Here is a 21,720-nt window from a genome sequence, read left to right on the forward strand (position 1 = left end):
TATTTTGTTTGGTTTCAGAAAACATTATATGACATTTATTTTGTTTGGTTTCAGAAAACATTATATGACATTTATTTTGTTTGGTTTCAGAAAACATTATATGACATTTATTTTGTTTGGTTTCAGAAAACATTATATGACATTTATTTTGTTTGGTTTCAAAAAACATCGCATATTCTATCAGGTTAGAAAACCAAATGCTATGTTTCTCTATTTAATATAGTTAGGTTATAGGTAACATTTTGAGATGTTATATAATGCTGTGAAAGTATACTCTATAATCGCACTTCATTCTTCTTTCTATATTCACTATGAAATATCAAACAATAACTTTTGTATATTTATTTGTTTTCTATGTAGTAACGCATTCTTCCTGTATAAGAATGACAAATGTTGGTCAAGTTGCTAAGAAGGTAGATTTTGGTGAGACTTTTGGTCCAGTTGCTGAGATGATAGATTTTGGTGAAGTTGTTGGTCCAGCAGTTGAAGTTTCTGAAGCTACTGCCACTCAGGAAAACAATAAATGTTTCTTTTGATGCATTGGGAAAAATTGGGGGAAGTGTATACTTTTTATTCCTATTCCTGCTCCTCCAACTCCAACTCCAACTCTTCCTTCCTTTGAATGAATTAGTAAATATAGGATTTAGATTTTTATAATATATTAAATAAAAATAATCCATATCCATTTTACTATTTCTCAAATATAGGATATGATTATGGTGCTGTGTCAAAAAATAAAGCAAGGGACTTGGGTTAAGAAATTTTTTGAAAAATTTGGTCGAAAGCTATGTACTTGAAACTTCATGCCTCCATAACCCATTAGAATGGAACTGTAATGTTTTAAATTTTTTATAAATTGAGATATATTAAAGGGAGAGAGATATATTATCTGAATTGAGATTTGGTGCAGTGAAATATGTTATAAAATCACACGTTAAAATGTGGATAACCGTGTGATTAAGATCAGACGAATATATTTTTAAAAAATATAAATATTTATTGGAAAACGTGTGATGAAGATGGAATGATCGAAAAAAAGAATTGAATTTTGATGGTTTGTCTCCACTTTCCTTCTTCGAGACATTTATTTTGTTTGGTTTCAGAAAACATTATATGACATTTATTTTGTTTGGTTTCAGAAAACATTATATGACATTTATTTTGTTTGGTTTCAGAAAACATTATATGACATTTATTTTGTTTGGTTTCAGAAAACATTATATGACATTTATTTTGTTTGGTTTCAAAAAACATCGCATATTCTATCAGGTTAGAAAACCAAATGTTATGTTTCTCTATTTAATATAGTTAGGTTATAGGTAACATTTTGAGATGTTATATAATGCTGTGAAAGTATATTCTATAATCGCACTTCATTCTTCTTTCTATATTCACTATGAAATATCAAACAATAACTTTTGTATATTTATTTGTTTTCTATGTAGTAACGCATTCTTCCTGTATAAGAATGACAAATGTTGGTCAAGTTGCTAAGAAGGTAGATTTTGGTGAGACTTTTGGTCCAGTTGCTGAGATGATAGATTTTGGTGAAGTTGTTGGTCCAGCAGTTGAAGTTTCTGAAGCTACTGCCACTCAGGAAAACAATAAATGTTTCTTTTGATGCATTGGGAAAAATTGGGGGAAGTGTATACTTTTTATTCCTATTCCTGCTCCTCCAACTCCAACTCCAACTCTTCCTTCCTTTGAATGAATTAGTAAATATAGGATTTAGATTTTTATAATATATTAAATAAAAATAATCCATATCCATTTTACTATTTCTCAAATATAGGATATGATTATGGTGCTGTGTCAAAAAATAAAGCAAGGGACTTGGGTTAAGAAATTTTTTGAAAAATTTGGTCGAAAGCTATGTACTTGAAACTTCATGCCTCCATAACCCATTAGAATGGAACTGTAATGTTTTAAATTTTTTATAAATTGAGATATATTCAAGGGAGAGAGATATATTATCTGAATTGAGATTTGGTGCAGTGAAATATGTTATAAAATCACACGTTAAAATGTGGATAACCGTGTGATTAAGATCAGACGAATATATTTTTAAAAAATATAAATATTTATTGGAAAACGTGTGATGAAGATGGAATGATCGAAAAAAAGAATTGAATTTTGATGGTTTGTCTCCACTTTCCTTCTTCGAGACATTTATTTTGTTTGGTTTCAGAAAACATTATATGACATTTATTTTGTTTGGTTTCAGAAAACATTATATGACATTTATTTTGTTTGGTTTCAGAAAACATTATATGACATTTATTTTGTTTGGTTTCAGAAAACATTATATGACATTTATTTTGTTTGGTTTCAAAAAACATCGCATATTCTATCAGGTTAGAAAACCAAATGCTATGTTTCTCTATTTAATATAGTTAGGTTATAGGTAACATTTTGAGATGTTATATAATGCTGTGAAAGTATATTCTATAATCGCACTTCATTCTTCTTTCTATATTCACTATGAAATATCAAACAATAACTTTTGTATATTTATTTGTTTTCTATGTAGTAACGCATTCTTCCTGTATAAGAATGACAAATGTTGGTCAAGTTGCTAAGAAGGTAGATTTTGGTGAGACTTTTGGTCCAGTTGCTGAGATGATAGATTTTGGTGAAGTTGTTGGTCCAGCAGTTGAAGTTTCTGAAGCTACTGCCACTCAGGAAAACAATAAATGTTTCTTTTGCTGCATTGGGAAAAATTGGGGGAAGTGTATACTTTTTATTCCTATTCCTGCTCCTCCAACTCCAACTCCAACTCTTCCTTCCTTTGAATGAATTAGTAAATATAGGATTTAGATTTTTATAATATATTAAATAAAAATAATCCATATCCATTTTACTATTTCTCAAATATAGGATATGATTATGGTGCTGTGTCAAAAAATAAAGCAAGGTACTTGGGTTAAGAAATTTTTTGAAAAATTTGGTCGAAAGCTATGTACTTGAAACTTCATGCCTCCATAACCCATTAGAATGGAACTGTAATGTTTTAAATTTTTATAAATTGAGATATATTAAAGGGAGAGAGATATATTATCTGAATTGAGATTTGGTGCAGTGAAATATGTTATAAAATCACACGTTAAAATGTGGATAACCGTGTGATTAAGATCAGACGAATATATTTTTAAAAAATATAAATATTTATTGGAAAACGTGTGATGAAGATGGAATGATCGAAAAAAAGAATTGAATTTTGATGGTTTGTCTCCACTTTCCTTCTTCGAGACATTTATTTTGTTTGGTTTCAGAAAACATTATATGACATTTATTTTGTTTGGTTTCAGAAAACATTATATGACATTTATTTTGTTTGGTTTCAGAAAACATTATATGACATTTATTTTGTTTGGTTTCAGAAAACATTATATGACATTTATTTTGTTTGGTTTCAAAAAACATCGCATATTCTATCAGGTTAGAAAACCAAATGCTATGTTTCTCTATTTAATATAGTTAGGTTATAGGTAACATTTTGAGATGTTATATAATGCTGTGAAAGTATACTCTATAATCGCACTTCATTCTTCTTTCTATATTCACTATGAAATATCAAACAATAACTTTTGTATATTTATTTGTTTTCTATGTAGTAACGCATTCTTCCTGTATAAGAATGACAAATGTTGGTCAAGTTGCTAAGAAGGTAGATTTTGGTGAGACTTTTGGTCCAGTTGCTGAGATGATAGATTTTGGTGAAGTTGTTGGTCCAGCAGTTGAAGTTTCTGAAGCTACTGCCACTCAGGAAAACAATAAATGTTTCTTTTGCTGCATTGGGAAAAATTGGGGGAAGTGTATACTTTTTATTCCTATTCCTGCTCCTCCAACTCCAACTCCAACTCTTCCTTCCTTTGAATGAATTAGTAAATATAGGATTTAGATTTTTATAATATATTAAATAAAAATAATCCATATCCATTTTACTATTTCTCAAATATAGGATATGATTATGGTGCTGTGTCAAAAAATAAAGCAAGGGACTTGGGTTAAGAAATTTTTTGAAAAATTTGGTCGAAAGCTATGTACTTGAAACTTCATGCCTCCATAACCCATTAGAATGGAACTGTAATGTTTTAAATTTTTTATAAATTGAGATATATTAAAGGGAGAGAGATATATTATCTGAATTGAGATTTGGTGCAGTGAAATATGTTATAAAATCACACGTTAAAATGTGGATAACCGTGTGATTAAGATCAGACGAATATATTTTTAAAAAATATAAATATTTATTGGAAAATGTGTGATGAAGATGGAATGATCGAAAAAAAGAATTGAATTTTGATGGTTTGTCTCCACTTTCCTTCTTCGAGACATTTATTTTGTTTGGTTTCAGAAAACATTATATGACATTTATTTTGTTTGGTTTCAGAAAACATTATATGACATTTATTTTGTTTGGTTTCAGAAAACATTATATGACATTTATTTTGTTTGGTTTCAGAAAACATTATATGACATTTATTTTGTTTGGTTTCAAAAAACATCGCATATTCTATCAGGTTAGAAAACCAAATGCTATGTTTCTCTATTTAATATAGTTAGGTTATAGGTAACATTTTGAGATGTTATATAATGCTGTGAAAGTATACTCTATAATCGCACTTCATTCTTCTTTCTATATTCACTATGAAATATCAAACAATAACTTTTGTATATTTATTTGTTTTCTATGTAGTAACGCATTCTTCCTGTATAAGAATGACAAATGTTGGTCAAGTTACTAAGAAGGTAGATTTTGGTGAGACTTTTGGTCCAGTTGCTGAGATGATAGATTTTGGTGAAGTTGTTGGTCCAGCAGTTGAAGTTTCTGAAGCTACTGCCACTCAGGAAAACAATAAATGTTTCTTTTGCTGCATTGGGAAAAATTGGGGGAAGTGTATACTTTTTATTCCTATTCCTGCTCCTCCAACTCCAACTCCAACTCTTCCTTCCTTTGAATGAATTAGTAAATATAGGATTTAGATTTTTATAATATATTAAATAAAAATAATCCATATCCATTTTACTATTTCTCAAATATAGGATATGATTATGGTGCTGTGTCAAAAAATAAAGCAAGGGACTTGGGTTAAGAAATTTTTTGAAAAATTTGGTCGAAAGCTATGTACTTGAAACTTCATGCCTCCATAACCCATTAGAATGGAACTGTAATGTTTTAAATTTTTTATAAATTGAGATATATTAAAGGGAGAGAGATATATTATCTGAATTGAGATTTGGTGCAGTGAAATATGTTATAAAATCACACGTTAAAATGTGGATAACCGTGTGATTAAGATCAGACGAATATATTTTTAAAAAATATAAATATTTATTGGAAAACGTGTGATGAAGATGGAATGATCGAAAAAAAGAATTGAATTTTGATGGTTTGTCTCCACTTTCCTTCTTCGAGACATTTATTTTGTTTGGTTTCAGAAAACATTATATGACATTTATTTTGTTTGGTTTCAGAAAACATTATATAACATTTATTTTGTTTGGTTTCAGAAAACATTATATGACATTTATTTTGTTTGGTTTCAGAAAACATTATATGACATTTATTTTGTTTGGTTTCAGAAAACATTATATGACATTTATTTTTTTGGTTTCAGAAAACATTATATGACATTTATTTTGTTTGGTTTCAAAAAACATCGCATATTTTATCATGTTAGAAATCCAAATGCTATGTTTCTCTATTTAATATAGTTAGGTTATAGGTAACATTTTGAGATGTTATATAATGCTGTGAAAGTATATTCTATAATCTCACTTCATTCTTCTTTCTATATTCACTATGAAATATCAAAGAATAACTTTTGTATATTTATTTATTTTCTATGTAGTAACGCATTCTTCCTGTATAAGAATGACAAATGTTGGTCAAGTTGCTGAGAAGGTAGATTTTGGTGAGACTTTTGGTCCAGTTGCTGAGATGATAGATTTTGGTGAAGTTTTTGGTCCAGCAGTTGAAGTTTCTGAAGCTACTGCCACTCAGGAAAACAATAAATGTTTCTTTTGCTGCATTGGGAAAAATTGGGGGAAGTGTATACTTTTTATTCCTATTCCTGCTCCTCCAACTCCAACTCCAACTCTTCCTTCCTTTGAATGAATTAGTAAATATAGGATTTAGATTTTTATAATATATTAAATAAAAATAATCCATATCCATTTTACTATTTCTCAAATATAGGATATGATTATGGTGCTGTGTCAAAAAATAAAGCAAGGGACTTGGGTTAAGAAATTTTTTGAAAAATTTGGTCGAAAGCTATGTACTTGAAACTTCATGCCTCCATAACCCATTAGAATGGAACTGTAATGTTTTAAATTTTTTATAAATTGAGATATATTCAAGGGAGAGAGATATATTATCTGAATTGAGATTTGGTGCAGTGAAATATGTTATAAAATCACACGTTAAAATGTGGATAACCGTGTGATTAAGATCAGACGAATATATTTTTAAAAAATATAAATATTTATTGGAAAACGTGTGATGAAGATGGAATGATCGAAAAAAAGAATTGAATTTTGATGGTTTGTCTCCACTTTCCTTCTTCGAGACATTTATTTTGTTTGGTTTCAGAAAACATTATATGACATTTATTTTGTTTGGTTTCAGAAAACATTATATGACATTTATTTTGTTTGGTTTCAGAAAACATTATATGACATTTATTTTGTTTGGTTTCAGAAAACATTATATGACATTTATTTTGTTTGGTTTCAAAAAACATCGCATATTCTATCAGGTTAGAAAACCAAATGCTATGTTTCTCTATTTAATATAGTTAGGTTATAGGTAACATTTTGAGATGTTATATAATGCTGTGAAAGTATACTCTATAATCGCACTTCATTCTTCTTTCTATATTCACTATGAAATATCAAACAATAACTTTTGTATATTTATTTGTTTTCTATGTAGTAACGCATTCTTCCTGTATAAGAATGACAAATGTTGGTCAAGTTGCTAAGAAGGTAGATTTTGGTGAGACTTTTGGTCCAGTTGCTGAGATGATAGATTTTGGTGAAGTTGTTGGTCCAGCAGTTGAAGTTTCTGAAGCTACTGCCACTCAGGAAAACAATAAATGTTTCTTTTGCTGCATTGGGAAAAATTGGGGGAAGTGTATACTTTTTATTCCTATTCCTGCTCCTCCAACTCCAACTCCAACTCTTCCTTCCTTTGAATGAATTAGTAAATATAGGATTTAGATTTTTATAATATATTAAATAAAAATAATCCATATCCATTTTACTATTTCTCAAATATAGGATATGATTATGGTGCTGTGTCAAAAAATAAAGCAAGGGACTTGGGTTAAGAAATTTTTTGAAAAATTTGGTCGAAAGCTATGTACTTGAAACTTCATGCCTCCATAACCCATTAGAATGGAACTGTAATGTTTTAAATTTTTTTATAAATTGAGATATATTAAAGGGAGAGAGATATATTATCTGAATTGAGATTTGGTGCAGTGAAATATGTTATAAAATCACACGTTAAAATGTGGATAACCGTGTGATTAAGATCAGACGAATATATTTTTAAAAAATATAAATATTTATTGGAAAACGTGTGATGAAGATGGAATGATCGAAAAAAAGAATTGAATTTTGATGGTTTGTCTCCACTTTCCTTCTTCGAGACATTTATTTTGTTTGGTTTCAGAAAACATTATATGACATTTATTTTGTTTGGTTTCAGAAAACATTATATGACATTTATTTTGTTTGGTTTCAGAAAACATTATATGACATTTATTTTGTTTGGTTTCAAAAAACATCGCATATTCTATCAGGTTAGAAAACCAAATGCTATGTTTCTCTATTTAATATAGTTAGGTTATAGGTAACATTTTGAGATGTTATATAATGCTGTGAAAGTATACTCTATAATCGCACTTCATTCTTCTTTCTATATTCACTATGAAATATCAAACAATAACTTTTGTATATTTATTTGTTTTCTATGTAGTAACGCATTCTTCCTGTATAAGAATGACAAATGTTGGTCAAGTTGCTAAGAAGGTAGATTTTGGTGAGACTTTTGGTCCAGTTGCTGAGATGATAGATTTTGGTGAAGTTGTTGGTCCAGCAGTTGAAGTTTCTGAAGCTACTGCCACTCAGGAAAACAATAAATGTTTCTTTTGCTGCATTGGGAAAAATTGGGGGAAGTGTATACTTTTTATTCCTATTCCTGCTCCTCCAACTCCAACTCCAACTCTTCCTTCCTTTGAATGAATTAGTAAATATAGGATTTAGATTTTTATAATATATTAAATAAAAATAATCCATATCCATTTTACTATTTCTCAAATATAGGATATGATTATGGTGCTGTGTCAAAAAATAAAGCAAGGGACTTGGGTTAAGAAATTTTTTGAAAAATTTGGTCGAAAGCTATGTACTTGAAACTTCATGCCTCCATAACCCATTAGAATGGAACTGTAATGTTTTAAATTTTTTATAAATTGAGATATATTAAAGGGAGAGAGATATATTATCTGAATTGAGATTTGGTGCAGTGAAATATGTTATAAAATCACACGTTAAAATGTGGATAACCGTGTGATTAAGATCAGACGAATATATTTTTAAAAAATATAAATATTTATTGGAAAACGTGTGATGAAGATGGAATGATCGAAAAAAAGAATTGAATTTTGATGGTTTGTCTCCACTTTCCTTCTTCGAGACATTTATTTTGTTTGGTTTCAGAAAACATTATATGACATTTATTTTGTTTGGTTTCAGAAAACATTATATGACATTTATTTTGTTTGGTTTCAGAAAACATTATATGACATTTATTTTGTTTGGTTTCAAAAAACATCGCATATTCTATCAGGTTAGAAAACCAAATGCTATGTTTCTCTATTTAATATAGTTAGGTTATAGGTAACATTTTGAGATGTTATATAATGCTGTGAAAGTATATTCTATAATCGCACTTCATTCTTCTTTCTATATTCACTATGAAAAATCAAACAATAACTTTTGTATATTTATTTGTTTTCTATGTAGTAACGCATTCTTCCTGTATAAGAATGACAAATGTTGGTCAAGTTGCTGAGAAGGTAGATTTTGGTGAGACTTTTGGTCCAGTTGCTGAGATGATAGATTTTGGTGAAGTTGTTGGTCCAGCAGTTGATGTTTCTGAAGCTACTGCCACTCAGGGAAACACGAAATGTTTCTTTTGATGCATTGGGAAAAATTGGGGGAAGTGTATACTTTTTATTCCTATTCCTGCTCCTCCAACTCCAACTCCAACTCTTCCTTCCTTTGAATGAATTAGTAAATATAGAATTTGGATTTTTATAATATATTAAATAAAAATAATCCATATCCATTTTAGTATTTCTCAAATATAAGATATGATTATGGTGTTGTGTCAAAAAATAAAGCAAGGGACTTGAATTAGAAATTTTATGAAAAATTTGGTCGAAAGCTATGGACTTAAAACTTCATGCCTCCATATAGAAGGGTAAAAAATGCCCTAAATGAGAAAGCCTCAACAATTAGGCCCTCTATTTGGGCCAATTTTTTTATTGGAAAACGTGTGATGAAGATGGAATGATCGAAAAAAAGAATTGAATTTTGATGTTTTGTCTCTACTTTCCTTCTTCGAGACATTTATTTTGTTTGGTTTTAGAAAACATTATATGACATTTATTTTGTTTGGTTTCAGAAAACATTATATGACATTTGTTTTGTTTGGTTTCAAAAAACATCGCATGTTCTATCAGGTTAGAAAACCAAATGCTATGTTTGTCTATTAAATATAGTTAGGTTATAGGTAACATTTTGAGATGTTATATAAAGCTGTGAAAGTATATTTTATAATTGCACTTCATTCTTATTTCTATATTCACTATGAAATCTCAAACAATAACTTTTGTATATTTATTTATTTTCATTGCAGTAACGCATTCTTCCCGTATAAGAATGACAAATGTTGATCAAGTTGCTGAGAAGGTAGATTTTGGTGAGGCTTTTGGTCCAGTTGCTGAGATGATAGATTTTGGTGAAGTTGTTGGTCCAACAGTTGATGTTTCTGAAGCTACTGCCACTCAGGAAAACAATAAATGTTTCTTTTCCTGCATTGGGAAAATTTGGGGGAAGTGTATACTTTTTATTCCTATTCCTGCTCGTCCAACACCAACTCCAACTCTTCCTTCCTTTGAATGAATTAGTAAATATAGGATTTGGATTTTTATAATATATTAAATAAAAATAATCCATATCCATTTTACTATTTCTCAAATATAAGATATGATTATGGTGTTGTGTCAAAAAATAAAGCAAGGGACTTAGGTTAAGAAATTTTATGACAAATTTGGTCGAAAGCTATGTACTTGAAACTACATGCTTCCATAACCCATTAGAAGGGAACTGTCATGTTTTAAATTTTTTATAAATTGAGATATATTAAAGGGAAAGAGATATATTATATGAATTGAGATTTGGTGCAGTGAAATATGTTATTAAATCACACATTAAAATGTGGATAACCGTGTGATTAAGATCAGACGAATATATTTTTAAAAAATATAAATATTTATTGGAAAACGTGTGATGAAGATGGAATGATCGAAAAAAAGAATTGAATTTTGATGGTTTGTCTCCACATTCCTTCTTCAAGACATTTATTTTGTTTGGTTTTAGAAAACATTATATGACATTTATTTTGTTTTGTTTCAGAAAACATTATATGACATTTATTTTGTGTGGTTTCAAAATACATCGCATATTCTATCAGGTTAGAAAACCAAATGCCATGTTTCTCTATTTAATATAGTTTGGTTATAGGTAACATTTTGAGATGTTATATAATGCTGTGAAAGTATATTCCATAATCGCACTTCATTCTTCTTTCTATATTCACTATGAAATCTCAAACAATAACTTTTTTATATTTATTTATTTTCATTGTAGTAACGCATTCTTCCCGTATAAGAATGACAAATGTTGGTCAAGTTGCTGAGAAGGTAGATTTTGGTGAGGCTTTTGGTCCAGTTGCTGAGATGATTGATTTTGGTGAAGTTGTTGGTCCAGCAGTTGATGTTTCTGAAGTTACTGCCACTCAGGGAAACACGAAATGTTTCTTTTACTGCATTGGGAAAAATTGGGGAAAGTGTATACTTTTCATTCCTATTCTTGCTCCTCCAACTCCAACTCTTCCTTCCTTTGAATGAAACAAAATATTTTATTTTTTAAAATATATATTTTAAAAATTAAAAAAATAAATAAATTAAGTTTTTTTCTGAAAAAAAAGTAAAAATTATTTTCAAAATTTTTTAAAAAATTTGATTTTTCCAAAAAAAACATTAAATTTTTTTCAAAAAAAAAATATCTGAAAAAAAAAATCATTTAAAACAAAATAACATAGTCGTTTTTTTTTTAAATTATTTTAATTTTTGATTCTTTTTGAAAAATTGATATTTTTGGAAAATAAAAATATTTTTTCAAAAGTAGAGAAAAAATGATTTTTTCGAAAATATAAAAAAAATGATTTCTTTTTAAAATGATAAAGGTAATTTGTTTTTAAAATAAAAAATTTATTTATTTTTTAAAAAAAAAGTCGATTTTTTTCCGAAATATAAAAATTAATTTTTTTATAAATAAAAGAAGTCGATATTTTTATAAAATAATAAAAAAAAATGTGATTTTTTTTAAAAACGAGTTTTTTCCGAAAAATTAAATCGATTTTTTTTTAATAAAAAAAGTTATTTTATTTGAAACAAAATCCATTTTTTATGAAAATAAAAAAGTCAATTTTTTTTGAAATAAAAAAATAATAATTTTTTCTTTAGAAAAAATCATTTTTTTCTTTAAAATATCAATTTTAAAAAATGATGGGCCTTAAGGCCTCACTTGAATTTTATGGGCCTTTAGTTTAAGGGGCCCATATATTTTAGAGCTCATTTATTTTTAAAATTTTGGGCCTCCTATATTTTTGGGGCCTTAAAAATTAGGCCCCGACCCCCTAAATTGACAGCTCTACCTCCATAACCCATTAGAATGGAACTGTAATGTTTTAAATTTTTTATAAATTGAGATATATTAAAGGGAGAGAGATATATTATATGCATTGAGATTTGGTGCAGTGAAATATGTTATAAAATCACACGTTAAAATGTGGATAACCGTGTGATTAAGATCAGACGAATATATTTTTAAAAAATATAAATATTTATTGGAAAACGTGCGATGAAGATGGAATGATCGAAAAAAAGAATTGAAGTTTGATGGTTTGTCTCCACATTCCTTCTTCAAGACATTTATTTTGTTTGGTTTCAGAAAACATTATATGACATTTATTTTGTTTGGTTTCAGAAAACATTATATGACATTTATTTTGTTTGGTTTCAAAAAAGATCGCATCTTCTATCAGGTTAGAAAAACCAAATGCTATGTTTCTCTATTTAATATAGTTAGGTTATAGGTAAAATTTTGAGATGCTATATAAAGCTGTGAATGTATATTCTATAATCGCACATCATTCTTCTTTCTATATTCACTATGAAATCTCAAACAATAACTTTTGTATATTTATGTATTTTCATTGTAGTAACGCATTCTTCCCGTATAAGACTGACAAATGTTTGTCAAGTTGCTGAGAATGTAGATTTTGGTGAGGCTTTTGGTCCAGTTACTGAGATGATAGATTTTGGTGATGTTATTGGTCCAACAGTTAATGTTTCTGAAGCTACTGCCACTCAGGGAAACAAGAAATGTTTCTTTTGCTGCATTGGGAAAAATTGGGGGAAGTGTATACTTTTTATTCCTATTCCTGCTCCTCCAACTCCAACTCCTCCTTCCTTTAAATGATTTAGTAAATATAGGATTTAGATTTTTATAATATATTAAATAAAAATAATCCATATCCATTTTACTATTTCTCAAATATAGGATATGATTATGGTGCTGTGTCAAAAAATAAAGCAAGGGACTTGGGTTAAGAAATTTTTTGGAAAATTTGGTCGAAAGCTATGTACTTGAAACTTCATGCCTCCATAACCCATTAGAATGGAACTGTAATGTTTTAAATTTTTTATAAATTGAGATATATTAAAGGGAGAGAGATATATTATCTGAATTGAGATTTGGTGCAGTGAAATATGTTATAAAATCACACGTTAAAATGTGGATAACCGTGTGATTAAGATCAGACGAATATATTTTAAAAAATATAAATATTTATTGGAAAACGTGTGATGAAGATGGAATGATCGAAAAAAAGAATTGAATTTTGATGGTTTGTCTCCACTTTCCTTCTTCGAGACATTTATTTTGTTTGGTTTCAGAAAACATTATATGACATTTATTTTGTTTGGTTTCAGAAAACATTATATGACATTTATTTTGTTTGGTTTCAGAAAACATTATATGACATTTATTTTGTTTGGTTTCAAAAAACATCGCATATTCTATCAGGTTAGAAAACCAAATGCTATGTTTCTCTATTTAATATAGTTAGGTTATAGGTAACATTTTGAGATGTTATATAATGCTGTGAAAGTATATTCTATAATCGCACTTCATTCTTCTTTCTATATTCACTATGAAAAATCAAACAATAACTTTTGTATATTTATTTGTTTTCTATGTAGTAACGCATTCTTCCTGTATAAGAATGACAAATGTTGGTCAAGTTGCTGAGAAGGTAGATTTTGGTGAGACTTTTGGTCCAGTTGCTGAGATGATAGATTTTGGTGAAGTTGTTGGTCCAGCCGTTGATGTTTCTGAAGCTACTGCCACTCAGGGAAACACGAAATGTTTCTTTTGATGCATTGGGAAAAATTGGGAGAAGTGTATACTTTTCATTCCTATTCTTGCTCCTCCAACTCCAACTCCTCCTTCCTTTGAATGAATTAGTAAATATAGGATTTAGATTTTTATAATATATTAAATAAAAATAATCCATATCCATTTTAGTATTTCTCAAATATAAGATATGATTATGGTGTTGTGTCAAAAAATAAAGCAAGGGACTTGAATTAGAATTTTATGAAAAATTTGGTCGAAAGCTATGGACTTAAAACTTCATGCCTCCATATAGAAGGGTAAAAAATGCCCTAAATGAGAAAGCCTCAACAATTAGGCCCTCTATTTGGGCCAATTTTTTTATTGGAAAACGTGTGATGAAGATGGAATGATCGAAAAAAAGAATTGAATTTTGATGTTTTGTCTCTACTTTCCTTCTTCGAGACATTTATTTTGTTTGGTTTTAGAAACATTATATGACATTTATTTTGTTTGGTTTCAGAAAACATTATATGACATTTGTTTTGTTTGGTTTCAAAAAACATCGCATGTTCTATCAGGTTAGAAAACCAAATGCTATGTTTGTCTATTAAATATAGTTAGGTTATAGGTAACATTTTGAGATGTTATATAAAGCTGTGAAAGTATATTTTATAATTGCACTTCATTCTTCTTTCTATATTCACTATGAAATCTCAAACAATAACTTTTGTATATTTATTTATTTTCATTGCAGTAACGCATTCTTCCCGTATAAGAATGACAAATGTTGATCAAGTTGCTGAGAAGGTAGATTTTGGTGAGGCTTTTGGTCCAGTTGCTGAGATGATAGATTTTGGTGAAGTTGTTGGTCCAACAGTTGATGTTTCTGAAGCTACTGCCACTCAGGAAAACAATAAATGTTTCTTTTCCTGCATTGGGAAAATTTGGGGGAAGTGTATACTTTTTATTCCTATTCCTGCTCGTCCAACACCAACTCCAACTCTTCCTTCCTTTGAATGAATTAGTAAATATAGGATTTGGATTTTTATAATATATTAAATAAAAATAATCCATATCCATTTTACTATTTCTCAAATATAAGATATGATTATGGTGTTGTGTCAAAAAATAAAGCAAGGGACTTAGGTTAAGAAATTTTATGACAAATTTGGTCGAAAGCTATGTACTTGAAACTTCATGCTTCCATAACCCATTAGAATGGAACTGTCATGTTTTAAATTTTTTATAAATTGAGATATATTAAAGGGAAAGAGATATATTATATGAATTGAGATTTGGTGCAGTGAAATATGTTATTAAATCACACATTAAAATGTGGATAACCGTGTGATTAAGATCAGACGAATATATTTTTAAAAAATATAAATAGTTTCATTTTTAAAATCACACATTAAATTTTTATTATTTAATATTTGGATCAATAGTTTCATTTTTCTCGTTTCATGTAATTTCTATTATATGAAAAAATAAAATTTAATAAAATTTTATCAACTCACTACATAATTTTGATCAGTTGTTTTATTTTTTCTGTTTAATATAATTTCAAAGATATGAAAAAAAAAATTATTAAAATTTTATTGATTAATTACATATTTAGACCAATAGTTTCATTTTTCTTATTTCATATAAGTTCCACGATAAGAGAAAATCAAATTTATTAAAATTTTATTGACTCACTACATATTTGAATCAACAGCTTCATTTTTTCATTTCATACGATATAATTGTAATCAAATGTAGATTATATATATATATATATATATATATATATATATATATATATATATATATATATATATATATATATATATATATATATATATATATATATATGAATGTTTTCCTGTCTAGATCTAATGGTTTGTGTCCTGTGCCACTTTAAAAATAAAACCAAAATAAATTTTAAAATCAATTGTATTTTATACTTTATTCACATACATATAAATAATATAATTAATTTTGTTTTCAAAGTAATCAAATATATTTACTATAAATTTTAGGGTCATGCTAACGGGCGCTGGGTAATAATTCCAAATAAAAAAAATATGTTATGCAGGTCATTGAATACACATAATACTCTTTTAAAAAGTTGATTATTTATATTTTGAGTGCATTGAATACAAATATATTTAGAAAAAACATGTCTTTTTAATCTCTTAAATAATGCTCAACTTTTCATTTTAATTTCTTAATTAGCAATTTCCTAAATTTTATGAAAATATGTACTAATTTTACAAATAAAAACAAATTTTGCAATAATATATATATATATATATATATATATATATATATATATATATATATATATATATATATATATATATATATATATATATATATATATATATATATATATATATATATATATATATATATATATTTCTTTCAACTATTATTGACATTATCTAAGTTTTGAGGTTAATTTAATTAAATTTAATAGTAAATATTTGACTTATAAAACATTATACATGATTAATGGTAAATATTTGACAAAATGCTTTTACATTAAATCATTTTACCAACATAATGAGGAGCATAATCCTTTAGCTAAATGTAGGGAGTTAATTAACTCAATTTGTTCAAACACATGGGAGTGGTTAAATCTATTATACTAAACACACCAAATATAAATCGATTACGCTAAACGCGTGGTAGAATGATTTGTATTCAGTTGATATAAATGAGAATAAAAAAATATGTATGGTTTAAACTATAAAAGGCCACTATAATATACATGGTTATAGGGAAAAATGAGAGAGTACATACACTTGATTAAATATCAACTTTAAAATGAAGAGTATTATTTTTCAGCTTAATTTGAGCAGCAACATCAACGTCTCCAAAGGAAAGTTACTCTTCAATAATGTTGAATTCAAAACCCGAGATTATGGTAAATTAGTAATAATTAAAAAAAATTACAATGACTATTATTAAATAATTAGCGTTGTAGTAGATAGGAGATCCTTATATCTAATTATCAATCTGCTATGTTAGTATTACTTATCCTAATTTGAAGGGGAAAGAATGTGATCAAAGTCAGCAAGACATATAAGGGTATGAAACGCAAAAACTCAAAAATATGTAAACACGTAAAACGAAAATGCATTTGCAGAGAAGACAACATATATGCTTCTTCATCAACCTGTGACTGTGTAAACCACAGTTAGCAACAACTAAGTCATCCATTTGCAGAGTTTCTATAAAATATGAAAATAAAACACAGAAGAATATAAATTATATGTTAATGTCTTCTTATATCGTGCAAGAATCGGAAAAAACATTGCATTTATTTCAAAACAATTCTAATAGATAATTGTAACAAAACACAATACACTATACAAAAAACTCACAATATCGACGAACCAAATCCACTTGCTTAAAGAAATTTGAAAAAGTCACACAACAACCATTTCAAATCTGACCACCACGACACTCATCGCCATTCAAATCTGAACACCACCACACTCATCGTCGTAAATGCGTTACTGCCATTATAGATTTACCCCCACAAAATAGACACCACCGTAAACTGTCCGAAACGCCATAGCTTCTGTGGGAAACACTATAATTATCGCAACACCTTAACCAATTAAAATTGCAAAAAGTCTTTATGCTACCGCGACCATTTTTTTAAAACCTTGACAACTACACCTCAATAGTATAGCGTCATAAAACATTTCAAAAAATCAAATCATCAAATCAAATAAAAAAGAACTCGTAATACTCACCCAACTTCCTCTTATAACTCCATAGTGAAGTCTACTTAAATTTCTCAGCTTCGTTTTTTATTCGGTATAATTTGAAGCTTTGATCGGTAGTGATAACTCAAAAATTTATTGTTAACATAACAAATCATTTTCATCATCAAAAACAATAAAAAATTATTATAAAATAAAAATTGTCTTGATATTATTGCATAATATTTAATTTGGCAGCAACAATTATTTCTGAACTTTCTTACTTCACATTCACACGAAACTTACCTCACATTAAAAATAAAATTTTGTTCACCATTTTCCCTTGAATACAAAGAGATCAGTAAGAATCTGAACAACTCATATGAGTATTTTAGTAATAAATGCAAATCATCACAAAAATATAACAGATTGAAAAATAGAAAACGCATACAAACGTTTGGAAAAACATGAATCGAAAGTAAACTAGAGATTTTTTAGGTGAGAGAGTTAAGAGAAATTATCGATTAGTGAAGAAGATGAAGTATGTGAGAGAGGTGGTGGTGGTTATTCGTTGTTGTTTTTTAGGGTTTGTGTCAAATGTTACCGAAAATGAGAAGAAAAGAAGAAGAAGGTGGGGTTAGAAGAAGGATCTTAGCAATGAAAGAGCGTGGGAGTGAAGGAATAAAAGGAAGAGAGAGATGAAGAAGCGGGAGAGAGAAAGGAGGCAAAGATGATGAGAAGTCATTTCAAAAGTGAAATGAAAGTACAAAAGTTGGATATGTTAGTTTGATTTGAAACCAGATTTAACAAAAATAGTTCAAAATGTTGTATAAAGTGAAACCAAGTACAAAAAATAGCAATCAATGAATTACTTTGAAAATTGAAAATTTTGGACAAAAATTGCCCCAATATTTTGGAGATGCGACAAAATTAGAGTAAAGGTTAATGATGCATTTTCCAGAACATCTAATTTTCTTATATTATAGATTATAAGATTTTTATTAATTAACTAGCAATATATTTATAACTTTTTTAAATAGAAAAACTAAATTAACAAAAAAAGTAATAATTTTGTTGGATTAAAAACAAGTTTTTTGTAAGAATAATGCACCAATAAGATAAAAATATATTTTGCATTAATCGATCGAATGGAAATTAAAATTCATTTTTTGGGTAAAATTGTTTAAAATTAAAGTTGTTCAAGTGGTGATTGACGCTGAATTTGATAGGAAGTATCACAGTTCAATTTTCCGCAACTACGATCGAGAAAGAGATGAAACCACTTAGGGCTCGTTTGAATGAGTTTTACTTTTTACTTTTTAAAAATTATTTTATAAATCTATTTTAGAAAAGTCTTTTTAAGAAGAGAATAAATAAAAAATTTGTTTGATAATTTAACTTTTCAAAACTATTTTAGAAATGAGAAAATAAAAAATTCATTTGGTAAACAAATTTTCAAAAACAGTTTTAGAGATAAGAAAATAAAAAATCTCTTTGGTAGTCTATTTTTTAAGAACATTTTTATTAATAAATATATATATTGAAAATATTTTTATTATAATTAATAATTAAATTTTAATTTATCGATTTGTACTAACTACTTTACGTTATTGGGATATCTTACCTCTGACGTTCTTTAACTATGCCTTAACACACTCTTGTAGAATATTTTCTCTGAACATGTTCAACTGAGTATACTTTGAAAATCTGAATCGGGGTCCTCAATGCCCTTCTCTACTTCCGTCCACGTGGTGCCTATTGTCTTCATGCCTTCCTATAGTGATGCCTTCCTATAGTGATGTTTCCAAAAACTCTGATTCTCTCTTCATATGTGTGACTGCTTCCAACATCTTAAGCTAAGAACTTCTCTTCATAGTTGATATAGGGTTTGACTTGAGTGAGGAGCTCACTCATATTTGTCGGTTCCTTCACCCCGAACTTCTTTCTGAACAAGAAATCCAGCTTCAGTCTCTTCTCGAAGATCCAACACTCTAGTTTATCGTCGAGTCATTCTACTTATACGACTACCTTGATGAATCTATCAATATACTCTCAGAGTGTCTACTTCTTACTCTAATGGATATCACTAAGAACTACCTCCGTCTTTCACTAAAATGTTAATATATTGAATAATAATTTAACAAAAATAATGTTTAAATGTAATATTGGTCATTCTATTTTCAAATAAAAAGTTTTAATTCCTCTATTTTAAAAATTATATTTTTGGTGTCTTAATTTTATTGTGCTTTTGAGTTTGAGTCTCATACTCCATTTGAGACACAATTTTGTCAATGTGATCGTGCTTAGATTGATAAGTTTAAATTATACGTCATACTTTAAGAGTAATTTTGTTGATATGACATCTAAAATTTATCCACTTAAACACTTCCACATCAAAACACTAAAAAAATTCAAAGTCGGGGACCAAAATACAAATTTTAAAACTGAGGGATCAAAATTTTATTTTTTTGAAAGTAAGAAGAGCAAAAATGCATTTAAACCTAATTTTTATTGATAAAAAGAATATATTCTTATATTTTTGTTGTCTCAAATAGAAAATTTCCATATATTTTAAAACTTAATAAAAATCATAACTATAACTTTAATAATTTTAAATATTTGTTTTTGAAAGTTTCAAATAATTATTTTTATGATACATATTTTTCTTTGATAAAATACTTTTATCAGTTATATATTTTAGATATTTTTAGTTAGGTTTTTGAGGCGTAATTTTTTAAAAATAATCTTAAATAAATTTACCATATATAATTTGTATGTTCTTATTATCTAAAACTTTTTAATCGAATCAAAATACATGCTAGTGATACATTATTAGACTAATTTTTAATATATTTATTTGATGTAATTTAGTTGAATGTATATATAAAATATTTTAAAATTAATATATATATATATATATATATATATATATATATATATATATATATATATATATATATATATATATATATATATATATATATATATATTATTTCATTAATGAAATATAAAAAATCGGAAGAATTAAGTTATTCAAAGAAAAAAATTAGAACTTGAATGCATGAATAGAATTAAAATGATCAACCATTAATATTTATTGGTAATGGTTTTATGCTATTATTATGGATTTTTTTTCTTAAAATCTCATACAATATTAATATCCTTTTGAAGTTATAAATAAAAAAAATCAAAAAATTACCAAAATATCATTAATAAAAATTTACAGTTTTCCGTAAGTTTTTACTTTTTGGATTTTCTTTAAGCAAAAATTGAAAATGAAAACTGAAACTATATTTATCAATTTTACTTTTTCAGTTTTTAAAACTAAAAAACAAAACTAATTTTCAAAACTACTATTTTAAAAATAGTTGATCAAACAAGTTTTTTAGTTTTTATTTTTTAAAAATTAAAAAACAGTTTTTGAAAAGTGATTCAAACAGACCCTTAATGTCAGAACTGACTCTCGAACAAATTAATATCTTTAATAGATAGGATATGTGAAACCTAAAAGAAAATTACGTGATTTACAAAGTACTATACATTTGTTTGAATAAAAATATAGATACACATGTGTAACATTTTTCTTTTAAAAAATGAAGTTGAAATATTCAACATAAACATATTAGAAAATGTAAAATTAACACAATTAAGTTTTATATTCGTGTTGATGTTCCTATTAGTGATTTGGTTAATTGTAAGTTAGCTACACAACATGGTGAATAGCATTTCTTAAAATAACTTGAGAAATTTAAATTCTATGTTGGAGGAAGAGACTTTACTTCTAAAAGAGTATTTAGAAAGATTAACATTAGTGTGAATTACAATTAAATTCAAAGAAATAAACTTTAAAGTTTATTTTAAAAAACAATTATGGCCAAATATCCATAACATTTTAATGATAACAATTAAGAATAAATCAATTAGTCGCTTACTTCAAGAATTATAAAATTTTGGAAGTAAGCCAAAGCTACAAACTACATGTATTAGAAATTGTGGCTTATTGTGTCAATATAAATGGGAGGTATCCTGAAGTGATATGCATGACTTGGTTTTTCAAATATGTCTCATCATTATCCAATATTATTGAACTTCATGCATAAATATAAATAACATTGGTCCAAATGTAGGTGCTAATATCATATTAAAAATTATGGTTAAGTCTAACATTATTTATAAAATTGATTTGTTAGGTGATGGTTTATAAACTCTTTTTAAATTATATTTTTGATCTATGTGAGATTTTATATTTTTTCAATAA

At 27.2% G+C, this 21,720-nt stretch overlaps 1 long non-coding RNA gene across 9 annotated transcripts in view; it reads left to right on the forward strand.

The window, feature by feature from the left end:
* The window catches only part of LOC127118900 (uncharacterized), a 38,226-nt gene extending 23,177 nt beyond the window's left edge, over positions 1–15,049 (forward strand). For 3 of the 9 annotated variants that reach the window (XR_007802429.1, XR_007802432.1, XR_007802439.1), the window contains 2 exons: positions 9,938–10,774; positions 10,951–11,182. This is a non-coding gene — a long non-coding RNA (uncharacterized LOC127118900). Of the gene's footprint in view, positions 1–360; positions 1,270–1,445; positions 2,355–9,039; positions 9,278–9,703; positions 9,762–9,937; positions 10,775–10,950; positions 11,183–13,628; positions 13,830–14,518 lie in introns of those variants that run through there. The other 6 variants (XR_007802431.1, XR_007802430.1, XR_007802434.1 and 3 more) reach the window with 6 other exon arrangements.
* The last annotated feature ends 6,671 nt before the right edge of the window (positions 15,050–21,720 follow it).

This window comes from Lathyrus oleraceus, chromosome 2 (genome assembly GCF_024323335.1).
Source record: "Lathyrus oleraceus cultivar Zhongwan6 chromosome 2, CAAS_Psat_ZW6_1.0, whole genome shotgun sequence".
Taxonomy (NCBI): domain Eukaryota; kingdom Viridiplantae; phylum Streptophyta; class Magnoliopsida; order Fabales; family Fabaceae; genus Lathyrus; species Lathyrus oleraceus.